The sequence below is a fragment of the Martes martes genome (genome assembly GCF_963455335.1).
Source record: "Martes martes genome assembly, chromosome: X".
Lineage (NCBI taxonomy): Eukaryota > Metazoa > Chordata > Mammalia > Carnivora > Mustelidae > Martes > Martes martes.
The window spans coordinates 85,701,344-85,714,354 of NC_137897.1; the positions used below are offsets into that span (position 1 = coordinate 85,701,344).

Below are 13,011 nucleotides of genomic sequence, written 5' to 3' on the forward strand. Positions count from 1 at the left end.
CTAAGACCCAACTAAGCCAAAAATAGTATTGAATTTAAAAAAGAAAAAAGTAAGAAATGGTTTCAAATATCTCCCAGATACCAGGTAATGAAGCAAGACTGATTTCTCCAAGGACAAATATTAGGCCGCCAAGCAACTTTGCATACCAAAGAGATTTCCCCTCCTGGTTATTTATGCCTCTGACGTCTGAAGGTGCAAAAGGAAAGTTCTGTATTTCTCCATAACTCTGTAAAACCTTTGTAATCTAAACTGAAAAGTCAAAGCAGAAATCCTGCCTGCCACTGTGGAAAGGTCTGTTTTAAATTCCCAGCTAGTTCGTCATTTCAAAGAATGTTGAAACCGGTAGATAGTTCACTCATATGCCCAGTTCAGCTTTTAAATAAGTCCTTAGAGGGTAGGGAGTAAGTCTATCTTATTCCTCCCTTTGTCTTCCTTGGTATCTGGCACAGGGCTTTTGTGCTTAGTAGCCCCCCACTCCAAAAAAACAAAGGAAACAATTTTGTACGATTTCGGTCAACAGCAAGAGTTTACATGGTCAAGGTCAAAGACTTACAGAGCTTCTCCTGTCTGCTTCTCCCATTTTCTGGATCTGTTTTTGCCTTGGTAAATATTTATGAAACAAACAAGAAAAAGTTTGTCTTTCTAGCTCTCCTTCTCCTGTCTTTTTGGTGTATATACCTGTCTGTTTTGCGTTTTCTGTTCTATTTCCCTATCTCCCTATCTCTTTCTCTTTCTTGATGTGTCTTCATCTATTTGTTCTCATAATAACTTGATCTGATGCCTTATCTCTTGGGCACTTGTGGGTGCTACACGGCTGTCTTTTTCATTTGTGTTGGCTTCGTCTTATACTGCCCATTTTCGCACATACACTCAACCCAAATGGTAGTAATATAAAATCAAGATGTACTTCTAAAGAGCTTTTAAGATATAATCTAGTAACTGAAATCCACTTATTTACTGTTATTTTAGCTTGTATTTAATTTACTAATTTTGGTTTTACGTTTTTGTAGATTTTTGCTCTCTGTTCTTAATTTCTAAAGTCAGTGAGCAAAATATTGATTTATTTCTCTGTAGACCAAAAAATGAAAACCACTTAACTTAATTTTCCTTTTACTTAAATTGCTCTCAATGGATTTTTCCATGAATTAGTGGCCTAAGTTAGACAAACTCGTCTCTGCTCTCAGTGTATAGAGTTTGTATTTTCTTTTCATTAAGTCTGGGTGTTTTTTATTGTTTTGCTTTACCTATTATGATAGTGAAATTCAAGCCAGTGTCTGTAATCATTTGGTGCTAGGAATAATCAGTCCCTGTATTCCATTTTCAGCTTCAGGGAGCACAGCAGCTTACTCTTAGGAGCCCAATTTGAGAAGAACCTCTCCATTAATCACCCTCATCTACTTGGAAAACTAAATTTTTCCAGTGTGGGTTTCTGCCATCCCAGCGTTCAGGCCCAGGGCCAGAGAATTGGCCTCCATCTTCCATAAATCAAGTTCAGAATTGCATGTCTAATCATTTGAGGCCATCGCTGAGAGTAAAGGCTAAAAATGACATTATTTCACCAGATTTCTGTGAAAAGGCTTCTATAATTGGCCACCGAATCTAGATATTTTGAGCAGATGTATGTAAAGTTTAAAAAAAGGAAAGGAAGAAAGAAAAAAGGCCTGGCATCCTCCAAATTATCATTAACAACATGCGTTTGTCAGAAATTATCTGGCAACGCCTTAAATTCTTGCAGAATTCTCACAGAAACAGTAGCCGTGCAATTACAGAGGGCTGAGTTTACTGACGTCAGCAGCTGGCCTCACCGATTTCTCATTAATATATGTGAATTCATTTTTAAAGCCTTTTCTTACATGAGAATGCGCTGAAAAACAGACCCCTTTTCTCTTTCGCTTTCATGTTTGCTCTCTCTTCAACATTGTAATAGACAAGTATTTTTGAGGATGCAACTCAGAGATGGTTTGGATCCTGTTTAATGAATGACTTACTTAATTTGGTGAAGTTTTCCTGAGTGCATGCTACGTTTAATGCACCTAACACAGCTTTGTCATTAAGAACCAGGTTCTGAGAGTCACAATGACCTCTAGGCTCACGGTCTTTCAGAACATTCCGCAGGGAGAGAAGGAAAGTTGTATCAAGAAATAAACTGGGACTCTTCCCCCCTTTCCCCCCGCAAAGGCATGTACTTTAATTAATTTATTAGAGTGTCTGTTTTCTCATCCATAGTAAGCAGAAGATACATACCTCATCAGGTTGGGGGAAGTGAAGGAGGGGAGGCATTTTAAGTGCTTAGCACAACATGGCACATAGTGAAGGGCTCAGAACTAGGTATCATTAGAGGTGAAAGACGCCCGCAGTTATTATTCTGTTGAGCAGAATAGGGCAGGTAGCATGACATAATTACAAGAGCCACGGGGATGGAGAGAGAGGAGGGACAGATCATTTAGAGCCAGGGAGAGGGTAAAATGAAGGATCCTTAGAGAAAAGTGCATTTGAATCGTGACTTGAGAAAGTGTAGGATTTAACATGTGTGGTTTATGGGCAGTTTCGCTGGAAGGAAACCAAAGGAACACTGGATTAAGACTCTAGTTTGTATTTGCTTTGGTATTCCTAGGGCCCGCAACAGTGTCTGGCATAAAGGAAATCCTTAACAACTATCTGATGAATGAATATCAGAAAGACCAGAAGATGATCACAGGGTCCTAGGATCAAGCCCTGCATCAGGCTCCCTGCTTAGCCGAGAGTCTGCTTCTCCCTCTCCCTCTGCCCGCCACTCTGCTTTCTTGCTTGTGCTCTTTCTCTCTCTCTCTATCTCTCTGTCAAATAAATGAATAAATATAATCTTTAAAAGACAGAGAGAGAGAGAGAGAGAGAAACAGAGAAAGACCAGAAGAGTGAAATCAGGGGTACCAGTCTCATGGACAAACCTCCAGTTTGGCAGGGGACTTAACAGGAAATAATGCTAAAAAAGATCTGTTGGGACTGTGTCATGAAACATAGTGAGAGATACAAGCTGCACTGTAATTTTTATTTGTATGATTTTTTTCTAAGTAGGTAATATTTGGGAATGGTGTAACCAGGAGGTTCACAGGAGTAGACAGTGAAAAGTAAATGTCCCTCCAAGCCTTGTGCCTTAGTCTCCTTGTTATCTTGTACAAAGGAAAGCTCCAGAAAGGATATGTTACGGGTTTCTTAGGTTAAACTTCCATGGGTTCTCTGCGCACGCAGGCACACATGCACACACATGCCACATATGTATGAATATGAGGTCACACAATGATGTAATTTTTAAAACAGGTTTTTTACTTATCTGGATATGTAAACTGTTAGGTACACAAATGGTGAATGTCTATTTATGATATTTAACTTGTTAATCACTCTCATTTATATATTTAAAGCCACATTATATAATGTGTGCATTGGGAGAAATTTTTCTACTCTCACATTTCATGAGGAGCATAATTCAAAATCTTCCTATGCATCTTTAATATCACTGTTTTTATAATCATTAGAGCCCCCGTTTGAAACACCCAGTAGTTATCCAAGTAGACCATCTGAATTTCATCTAACATCTTTAGATATAAATATTTTTGAATCCACATATTATATCCACATATATTTTGAGTATTTTTGAATCCACATATTATTCTGTCCCTGGATATTTTATTTCTGGTTGCAGTTACCCATTCTTATAATATTAAGATGATTGCTTTCTGAATCTGTTTTATAGGTATATATTTACATCTTCACAATATAACTCTCTCCTCTATCACTTTTTAAAATTTCTGTTACAAATTTTCAAACGTACACAAGAGTAGAGAGAATGGTACAGAATTGTGTTATTCTTATCACCCTGGTTCAACATTGATCAATATTTTAATATAATTATAATACCATAATAACATCTACAAAATTCGACAGTGACTTGATATTATCTATTATCAGAGTTCCCCAGTTGTCTCAAAAATGCATTATAGTTGATTCCTTCAAATCAGCATCCAAAGAAGATCCACATATGGCATTGGGTCGTGTCTATTAAATCTCTCTACTCTAAAGCAGTCCCCCTTCTTTTTCCACTACCATTGATTTACTGAAGAAACTAGTCATTGTCTTGTAGAATGTACCACTTTCTGGATTGGCCTGTTAGTTTCATTCGATGTCATGTAAGTTGCTTCTCTATTCCCTGTATTTCCTTTAAATGGAAAAAGTTGGTTCTAAAGGCTTAATAAGATTCAGGTGCAACTTTTGGCAAGATGTCTTCATATGAGTATTTCATATTACATCAGAAGGCACTGCTCGTCCCGTTGTGTAGTGATGAGTAGATTGATCAGAAGGTTCAGTGGGGACTCCTCCCTGTCCCCTCCAATGCAAAGTTCCTCATCAGCCTTTCGTCTAATGTTTCATCTATTGATGACTATATTGCCCAAATCAATTATTAAATTAGGGACTAGTAAATGGTGATTTTCTAAAACTTATCTTTTCTAAAAATTACCTCCCACACTTTATTAACTAAAATGCTTTTGCTGAAAAGAACTTTACCTCTCATCTGCTTAAGGTCTTTGTTTACCCTGAAATATAGTTTATACCGGCAAATCAAGATAAATGCTTAAGTTGATAATTGCCAATTTCATTGTTAGGAGTTAACACCCAACTTACTTCCAAAAGTGTCCAAAGAGGGGTGTTTTTATTTTATTCCAAGTGGGGGGAGGAGGCATTCTCTTTTATTAAAAAAACTTGTTATAGGGGCGCCTGGGTGGCTCAGTGGGTTAAAGCCTCTGCCTTCGGCTCAGGTCATGGTCCCAGGGTCCTGGGATCGAGCCCCGCATCGACCTCTCTGCTCTGTGGGGAGCCTACTTTCTCCTCTCTCTCTGCCTGCCTGCCTCTCTGCCTGCTTGTGATCTCTGTCTGTCAAATAAATAAATAAAATCTTTAAAAAAAAAAAACTTGTTATAAGTCACAGGTCTTTGTATTTTGAGTAGGTTTCAATCAGTTGTATTCGCTGTTGTATTTGATAGTCATACTATCATATCTTGGGCTAACAGGTGCCCTTTTCACTGCATTAATTTCAAAAGTGACCTTTAAAAAGCTTGTTTATGACATCTAACATTTGCAGTTCTGATCATACCTGCAGAAGTAATTTATTTACATCCTATCCAATCCTGACAGATAGTCTCTATGAGCATCCAAAACTGGCATTGACTAAGAATACTTCATCCTAATGTGTCTTTCCCAAACAGTACTCCATGGATAAAAATAAAAGAATATGGAGAATTACCATATTGCATGAGAGATTTTATAAGGATTTGAATATAAAGCAATTCCCCTTTTTCCTGAGAAAGAAATTGGCGGGGGTCAGGTGGGGAGGAGGAATACCTTACCTTGTTTATTTGGGCACATATATTGTATATGTACCTTGTATTTGGGCAATTCTACCATCTCTGGGTATGTGTGTATTTGTGTGTGTCTGTGTGTCTGTGTCATAACTCTACTTTTAAGATGAGTGGTAACATACTATAAATCTCCTATTTTGTTATTTGCCTGTATCTAAGAGATGATTCTATATCAGTACCTCTTTCTTTTAACAGATGAAGTTTTTTGTTTGTTTGTTTGTTTGGATGGATCATAATGTATTTAATCAGGCCCACATTGATACACATTTAGTTTCTTTCCAATATTTTGCTCGCATGAACAGGGCTTCAATGGAGGTCTTTACAAACAAACCACTTCATATATATGCAAATTGATCATTAGGTTAAACTGCTGAAAGTGGAATTGTTACATGAAAGGATATGAGCATTTTTAATGTCCAAGTTGCCCTCCATAGAGGTTGTTCCACTTGACATTGCCTGCTAACAGTGCATGGGAATGCCTGTTTGCCCACACCCTCACGGAAACAGCCATCTTCTTTTATTTGGGATTCTATGATTATACTAAAAAGTCATCACCATGCTGATTTTCAGAAGGGAAAATGTTTTAAAAAAGAACCCTGAACCCTAACAAGAAATTATATAGTAAACAAAAGGCTCTCCTGAAGGATCTCTTGGTCAACATAGTCCATGGGTGTGTTATGCTCAAGTACCTTGGTTGTATGTCGCATTTCTTCATAGATTAGACCAACCGTATTGCTAAATTTGTCAGAAATGACAAGTGGGAGCATTTCTTGAAATCTTTTTCCTCCTGCACTTAAAGATAACATGTTTGGCCAAAGGCATTTTGTCTACCATCTGGATCTTTGCCAATCATATAATTCTATGGAATGAGGATATGATCAATCCATCCATAATTGTGGACAAACATTTTTTTGCAAACCTTCAGTCCCTGTCCTCTAAATTAGTTTTAGTTTTCAGGCTTGAGAAATTAAATCTATCCTGTTAGGTATTTTTCAGACTTCTCTTGGCTACTCAGTGAGGAGCCCTCTTCTTATGGCAATATGAAGTTCCCATATTGAAGATGAATAGTTTTGAAACTGGTTTCTTAAAGGGCTCGATGAATAACAGCTTGTTTAGAGAACCTGATAAAGCAGTGTACAGCATGGAACTTAGGGAGAAGTGCTAAGAATAAAACCTCTGACTTGTTTCTCTTTGTTCAAGAAACTATGGGCAAGAGCAGAAGTGGTGTCTAGTGTGCTCACAGCGGTGATGCTTTGAGTGGGACCACCTACCCCAAAAGTATTTGCTTCCTCATCAGATCTTATTTTGGGCCTTATAAGGTAGAGCACTCCTACAAGGCACTAATATAACCATCAGGAGCCGGCTCTTCCGTTTTCTGACTCAGTTAAGCTTTCTCGTGTGGCCAAGAGTAGTTCTTTGTTCTACTTAATGCTCTTAAATGCACTGTGCTGTGTACTGTCCCTTGCGAAGAAAGAGGGTGCCACTCAATCAACCACCATTAGCGGAGTTTGCATTTTGTTTTTTCAAGCCATAGTAATGACCTTGTATTAAGCTGCCTGCCCCCCACCCCACCCATTGCCTGTCTAGGCCCTCTTGAAACCAGTGACACACACTGTGAAACAGCTGCTTAAACTTCATGTTAGAGTGAGTGGTTGAGTTATCTGGCCTTTCCAGGGATTTAGGCCTATAACCATGGCCTCATTATCAAGGGACTCTAGCCCACTGAGCTCCCTGGCCCCTCACCCATAACATGTTACAGCTCTCTTTAAAATCAGAGGACCCTGGACACCCTGGGGCAAGTCATGCCCTAGATAAAGAAAAGAAAATCCTGTGTTCCAATTTATCATCCCAGTAATTAAAGACAGTACCACATCCTGGTACTTTGAGAACATGCTTTTTACATAATATTATTATTTGTTTTAATTTAGTGATAAATTTTTAAAGAGGCTGATTACACAAGAAGGAAACCCTGGGGCTCTCTCTGAAAGGTTACTGCTTGCAGAGGGCACTGTCCATCACCTTTCCTGAAGCTCAAAGGGCATAAGCCCCCACAAGGTGAATAGAGGCATGGTAGTATTGGATGATATGATATCCAGGTACCTTTATGTCAGGTGCATTAATATAGCAAGATAAGGGCCTACAAGTAGTAACCATATCTTAAATACTCAGCAGAACATAAAGTCCAGTCCTAAGAACTAGTCTACTCTTGGCCACATGAGCAAGCTTAACTGAGTCAGAAAACAGAAGATCCAGCTCCTAGGGTCAAAGGAGTCAACCGGACCATGTCCAGGGACAAAGTAAATGCCTTACCAAGGGGCAAGTGGACTAAGTTAAGCAGGAAATGAGAGGCCAGAGCAATATTTCAGGGAGGCACTCTATAGTACAGTAGATACAAACGTGGGCATCTGGAAGTGCCACACTTGCACTTAGCATTGTTGTAAAAAATGATAAAGGTCTGTAAAGGAACATGACATGGTTAAGTGCACGGGCTGTGGAGTCAGACTCATGCGGTTTTGAGTTCAGCTGCTGACAAACTGTGTATCCTTGGGCAGGCCAATTTCCCACATCCCGCTTCCAGTGTCTTCATTTGTCAAATTGTATAGGGCGACCAGTAAGTGAGCCCACCCATTTATTTAGAGAGGGCAGATGGGAAGGAAGTCATGTCCATAAACGAGACAGCCTCTTCTAGCAGCAGCAGAAGAAGAATGAGTAGATCTAAAACACAGCCATCCTCAATGTGGATTAAATCCCTGACTGTGACCTCATCAGGACCATACTGATGCTTAGAAAACCTTAAATGTGAATACTGCCCCATCCCTTCTGACTTCCTCACACTTATTACCACGAAGCTCTCCTTTGGACCTCACAGAGCCCTCCGGTCCTCTCGTCCACTTCCCTTTTCTCTCAGCCTGTGAGCTTCCTCCTTGCCTCACTTGCCTGCTTTCTTTCCCTCCTATAATCTACTTCAATGCTGAAATCAGAGTGATTTATAGAAAGTGTAAGTTTTATCGCATTGCTGCCTTGGCAACTACTCATTATCATGGCTTGACATTGGCTTTTAGCAGGAAACATGAAAACCTGATGAAGACTGCTGATAATTAAACGGGCTTGTCTTGGGAGGAAAAGGGAGAAATAGTAAATTGTTTGTTTCTTTCTGGATACTTTAAGCTAGATGCCAGTGTTTCCATTTGAGTATTAAGTGCTTGGCCAGGTCAAGAAGAAATTGTTGATAAAGCATCTAATGTGATGCCAAGAACCCAGCAGTACTCATCATGCTGTAATTGACGATGAGACCCAACAGTTGAGCAATCTCTTGGTTTAATATTCTTGAACCATAGCGTAGGTCCGCTGAAATATCTCTTGCTCAAAATTAGGAGGCTTTGTTACTTACTAGCTGTGTGAACTTGGGGCACATTCTCCCTCTTCTCTTGGCTTCAGATGTCTCATCTGTAATGAGGTTAAACTGGATGATCTCTGTTTTTCCTGGAGTCCCGATAAGGCATTTCTTTATACCATCAGAGCGACTGAGGTCTGGAATAAACAAAATCCCCATTGTAAACCGGTGTTCTCCCCCACAGCAATCTAGCTTCAATAGAACTGGAATGGAGAGATAATAGAGATCAATATAACTAAGTGGCATAAAAATCAAATCAACAACTTTGACCATTTTAGCACACCAGCCCAATCTACTAGAGAATTGGGAGTTTTAATTTTCACATTTTTGAGTTTGATTCCTGCTATCCTTATGTCCTAAAGTGCTGCATGATACTGATTTTTTTAATTAAAGTGATTGATTAATTTTGTAAAGATAGTCATTAAGATCCTTTGACATATCCCAGGCAGTCACAAGGCCCAGTTTTGGGGGAATCAATGTGACATGTTGTTGGCTCAAAGATCATTTCTTTAGAAGTAGACACCACTGTGTTTCACTTATTACAAGGAGAGGGTTTCCCAGCTTCACCACCAAGGATCTTTTCAATTATTTGTCTTTACGAATTCTGGGTTATGAATAATTACAACTATTAAGCTATATTTATTAAATAATAGCTTATTTCTCAAACTCAGTGAAGCAAAGAGTGTTTAACCACTACTCGGAGCTTCTGATCAGTGAGCTATGCCATGTAATCAAAAGTTGGTATCATTCTGGCTAAAAAGAAATGTATGGTATTTTAATTAGCTTTGCCTTAGGTAAATGTAAAACTTCTGTTAGGAATTTGAAATCAAGTATCTTGGAAACTTCCAGATGCTTAAAAGAGATTCCTGGTGAGCCACAGACTACAGTTTGGGAGCTTAGTGCATATATTAGGGAACAGTCAACCCAATAATACTTATGGTTATATAAGTTATTATTAAGGGTGACTGTTCCCTAATATATGCATTAACCTCTCAAATTATAATCTGTGGATGATGATGATGATGGTTGTTATTGCTAATGTGTATTGGCGATGTGTGTACCAGAACTGGCTTTAACCACTGTATGCATTTAATCCTTTATCCTTTATCCTTTATTCCTTTATGCATTTTATCCATTAATCCTTTATTCCTGAGCCACAGAGAGGTAAAATTACTTACCCAGGGTCACACAACTAGGAACTCGTGGGATTTGGACCCCGAGGAGTTGGGGATGAGGACTACTGTTCATATAACCTATTAGTGGGCAAAGAGTGCTTTGGTAAATGAATAAGAGAAGGACAGGCATTGACAGTTATCTTAAATTGTTAGAATATGAGAAGGAGTCAGAGCTGTGGTGCGGAGAAACATTTGAGGTGCAAAGATAGAGTTGGAGACAGTGTGCTCTGCAGGTTAGTCCCCAAGTTTGTGCATTTGAGCTGAGGATTGTGTGAAGGCTAGAAGTTGGACCAACCAATACCTTGTTAGTCAGAGTGTTGAATTCCAAGTGCCTAACCTGTTTGGTTGGGGTGGGGGGGTAGGAAGTGGAGTAGAGGATGATATCACCATTTTAAGGCTGGGAATAAGAGTTGAAGAAGGGGAAAATGGCTCCCGCTAGACAGTTACATATATATGATAAGGCAGGGGAAGAGAGAGTGAGGAGAAAAGCTAATTTTTGAGTTAATAACTGATGTTCTACTAGAATTTCAGGGCCTTTAAACCTTTGTGGAGTAGGGATTTGTGGCAATTCTATACCACAGAATGTCACAAAACCCAGGATATTGGGATTCCAGGGTTAGGACTCTAGCAGTTCAAGACAATGAAATGCTGAGGGATGTTGGGGGCCATAAACCCAAGGATTTGAAAGGTAAATCTCTGGAGATGTTAAACACTAATCCCCTCTGCACTCCAAGTCAATCACAATTTTAGCCCCTGGGACAGTGGAAATGGGATTGGCGGTTGGGGACGGGGCAGGGGATGATTAAGGGGGAGGCCACCAAAGCAGGAATTTGTGGCCTACCTCCCTAGCTTTAACTGGAGCAGCTGTCATTTTATATGGAGGGTTTTTATATACAGTCTTTTTCAATAAAGGCATTCCAAACTGAAAGAAAAAAGCAAAACCACTAGGGGAAAGAAGAGGATGTGGAACCTCTAAAAGGTGACCCCTTTGGCTTTTGGCCTTTTTGAAAAGAGGAACAGACACGATCAAGGATGTTTGACTGGGAGATTGGGAAGGACCAACTAACACCTAGTAAATTAGGCATTCTCTACTAAGAAACCAGTAACAGCAGCAGCAACAAATGATAATAGCATTTCCCATGTCGATTCTCAGCTCAGATCTGGGCCCAGGGCTAAATGCTACATAGATTGTACCATTTGATTCTCTGGGGTCCCATGAGGTAGATGCTATTATCTCATTTTGCAGATACTGTCTCTTTTTCAGGAGCTGACAGAAATGTATGAGTGGCCTACATATATAAGAATACACCAAGTTAAAGCAGTTAAGAATCTAATTCTGCAGAGTTAGACAGTTGCAGCTGAAGCAGACATGGGGTCCAGTTATCTGTTCCTTTGAGCCCAGGACATCCTGAGTTCAAAAGGACCAATCAGGAACGTCTGAGAGCTTATTCCAAGCAGGAAGTGTTTTATGTTGATTTAAGTAGAAGATGACACATTTCCTTCACAGAAAGGAAAGGTTTTATTGCAATTGCATGTTTGCTTGAAAATACTTTTATTAATTTGTTCATTCAGCAAATACTTAACGAGCCCCAACCATGTGCTCTAAGCCCAGAATCTCAAACATACAAAATTGGGAAGCTGATTTGTTTAACATAAGCTTCAACCCTGAGGAATTTCTGAAACTTGCAAGCTCTGATTTAGGAGGCACCTATGGAGTGGGGGCAAGTTTTTTTAGTCTAGTTCCAATGGATATTTAAATACCTATCCAGAACAAAGAAAGCAGTAGAATTTGTAGCTTGTACATCATGGACTTAACCTTAGAAATCGGGGTGCCTGACTGACTCAGTTGGTGGAGCATGGGACTTTGGATCTCAGCTTGATCTCAAGCCCCATATTGGGTGTGGAGCTTATGGAAAAAGCCTTATTTTTTTATTAAAAAAATAAAGAACCTTAGAAATAAAGTGGCCCATGTACTGTATTTTACCAGTCAGAGAGTCAGACAGACTTAGATTGTAAACTGTGTAACCTAAGGCAGGTCACTTAATCTCTCTGAGCCTCAGTTTCTTCATAGGTAATGTGGGGGTAGTAGTGGTTGCCTTATAGAAATATGGTAAGGATTACATAAGGTGATTTATATGAAGTTCTCAGTGCAGTGTCTTAACACACTCAATATATTTTACTGTTATTGTGATCACTATTTTCCGAGTCGAGGGGACTGAAACCCAGAGAGGGGAAGTGACTAGCCCAAGATCACAGAACTTGTTGATGTTAGGACAAATATTAGAACTCAGATCTCTTTTAATAGTCAAATATTCCTCATACCACCCCACTCATTTTGTTCCTTTGGAGTAGGTAATGTAAACCTCCTAGGCTTGTGAGAAATATTTTGCTTCATCCAAGTAGGAGGGAGAAGAATGGCAAAGAAATGGCTGACATAAGAAAAGAATTCAAGGGGCTCCTATTGGTTCAGTCAATTAAGCATTCAACTCTTGGTTTCAGATCAGGTCACGATCTCAGGGTCATGGGATCGAGCCCCATGTCAGGCTCTGTGCTCAGTGCGGAGTCTGCTTGAGGTTTTCTCTCCCTCTGCCCACCCCCCAAATAAATAAGCAAATAAATCATTAAACAAACAAAAGAAAGAAAAGAATTCCTGGACCCAGAAAACAAAGTAGCAAGAGATAAATGGAGAGCAAAGGAGAAACAATAGAAGTTGTTTCTAGAAATTTTGGAAGGCAACTATGCTCACCACTATACCACCAACGCTGCACACTGTTCCTAGAAATTTTGAATAGCAATATTGGAGCATTATAATGTCTGGTGAATCACAAGGACTCATCTCCATCCTTATACTTTCATTCACCACAAACAGCTCAATGAAATTGACGAGACCTTTCCTTTTGCTTGGGGATGGAGGTGGGGAGGTGATTCGGAGTGCCTGTGTGTTTCACAGAACCTTACTGTGACTTCAGCCTCACCAGACAATTGCTATTTGCACAGCAAAGGACCCGTATAATTGAGGTTAGAATGAAGCGTGAGTCCTTCCAAGGCCTAA

General features: G+C 39.5%; 1 protein-coding gene across 1 annotated transcript in view; it reads left to right on the forward strand.

Annotated features, from left to right (window-relative positions):
- Positions 1-13,011, forward strand: part of PAK3 (p21 (RAC1) activated kinase 3) — a 110,610-nt gene that overhangs the window by 73,720 nt on the left and 23,879 nt on the right. The gene's annotated exons all lie outside the window — the stretch shown is intronic.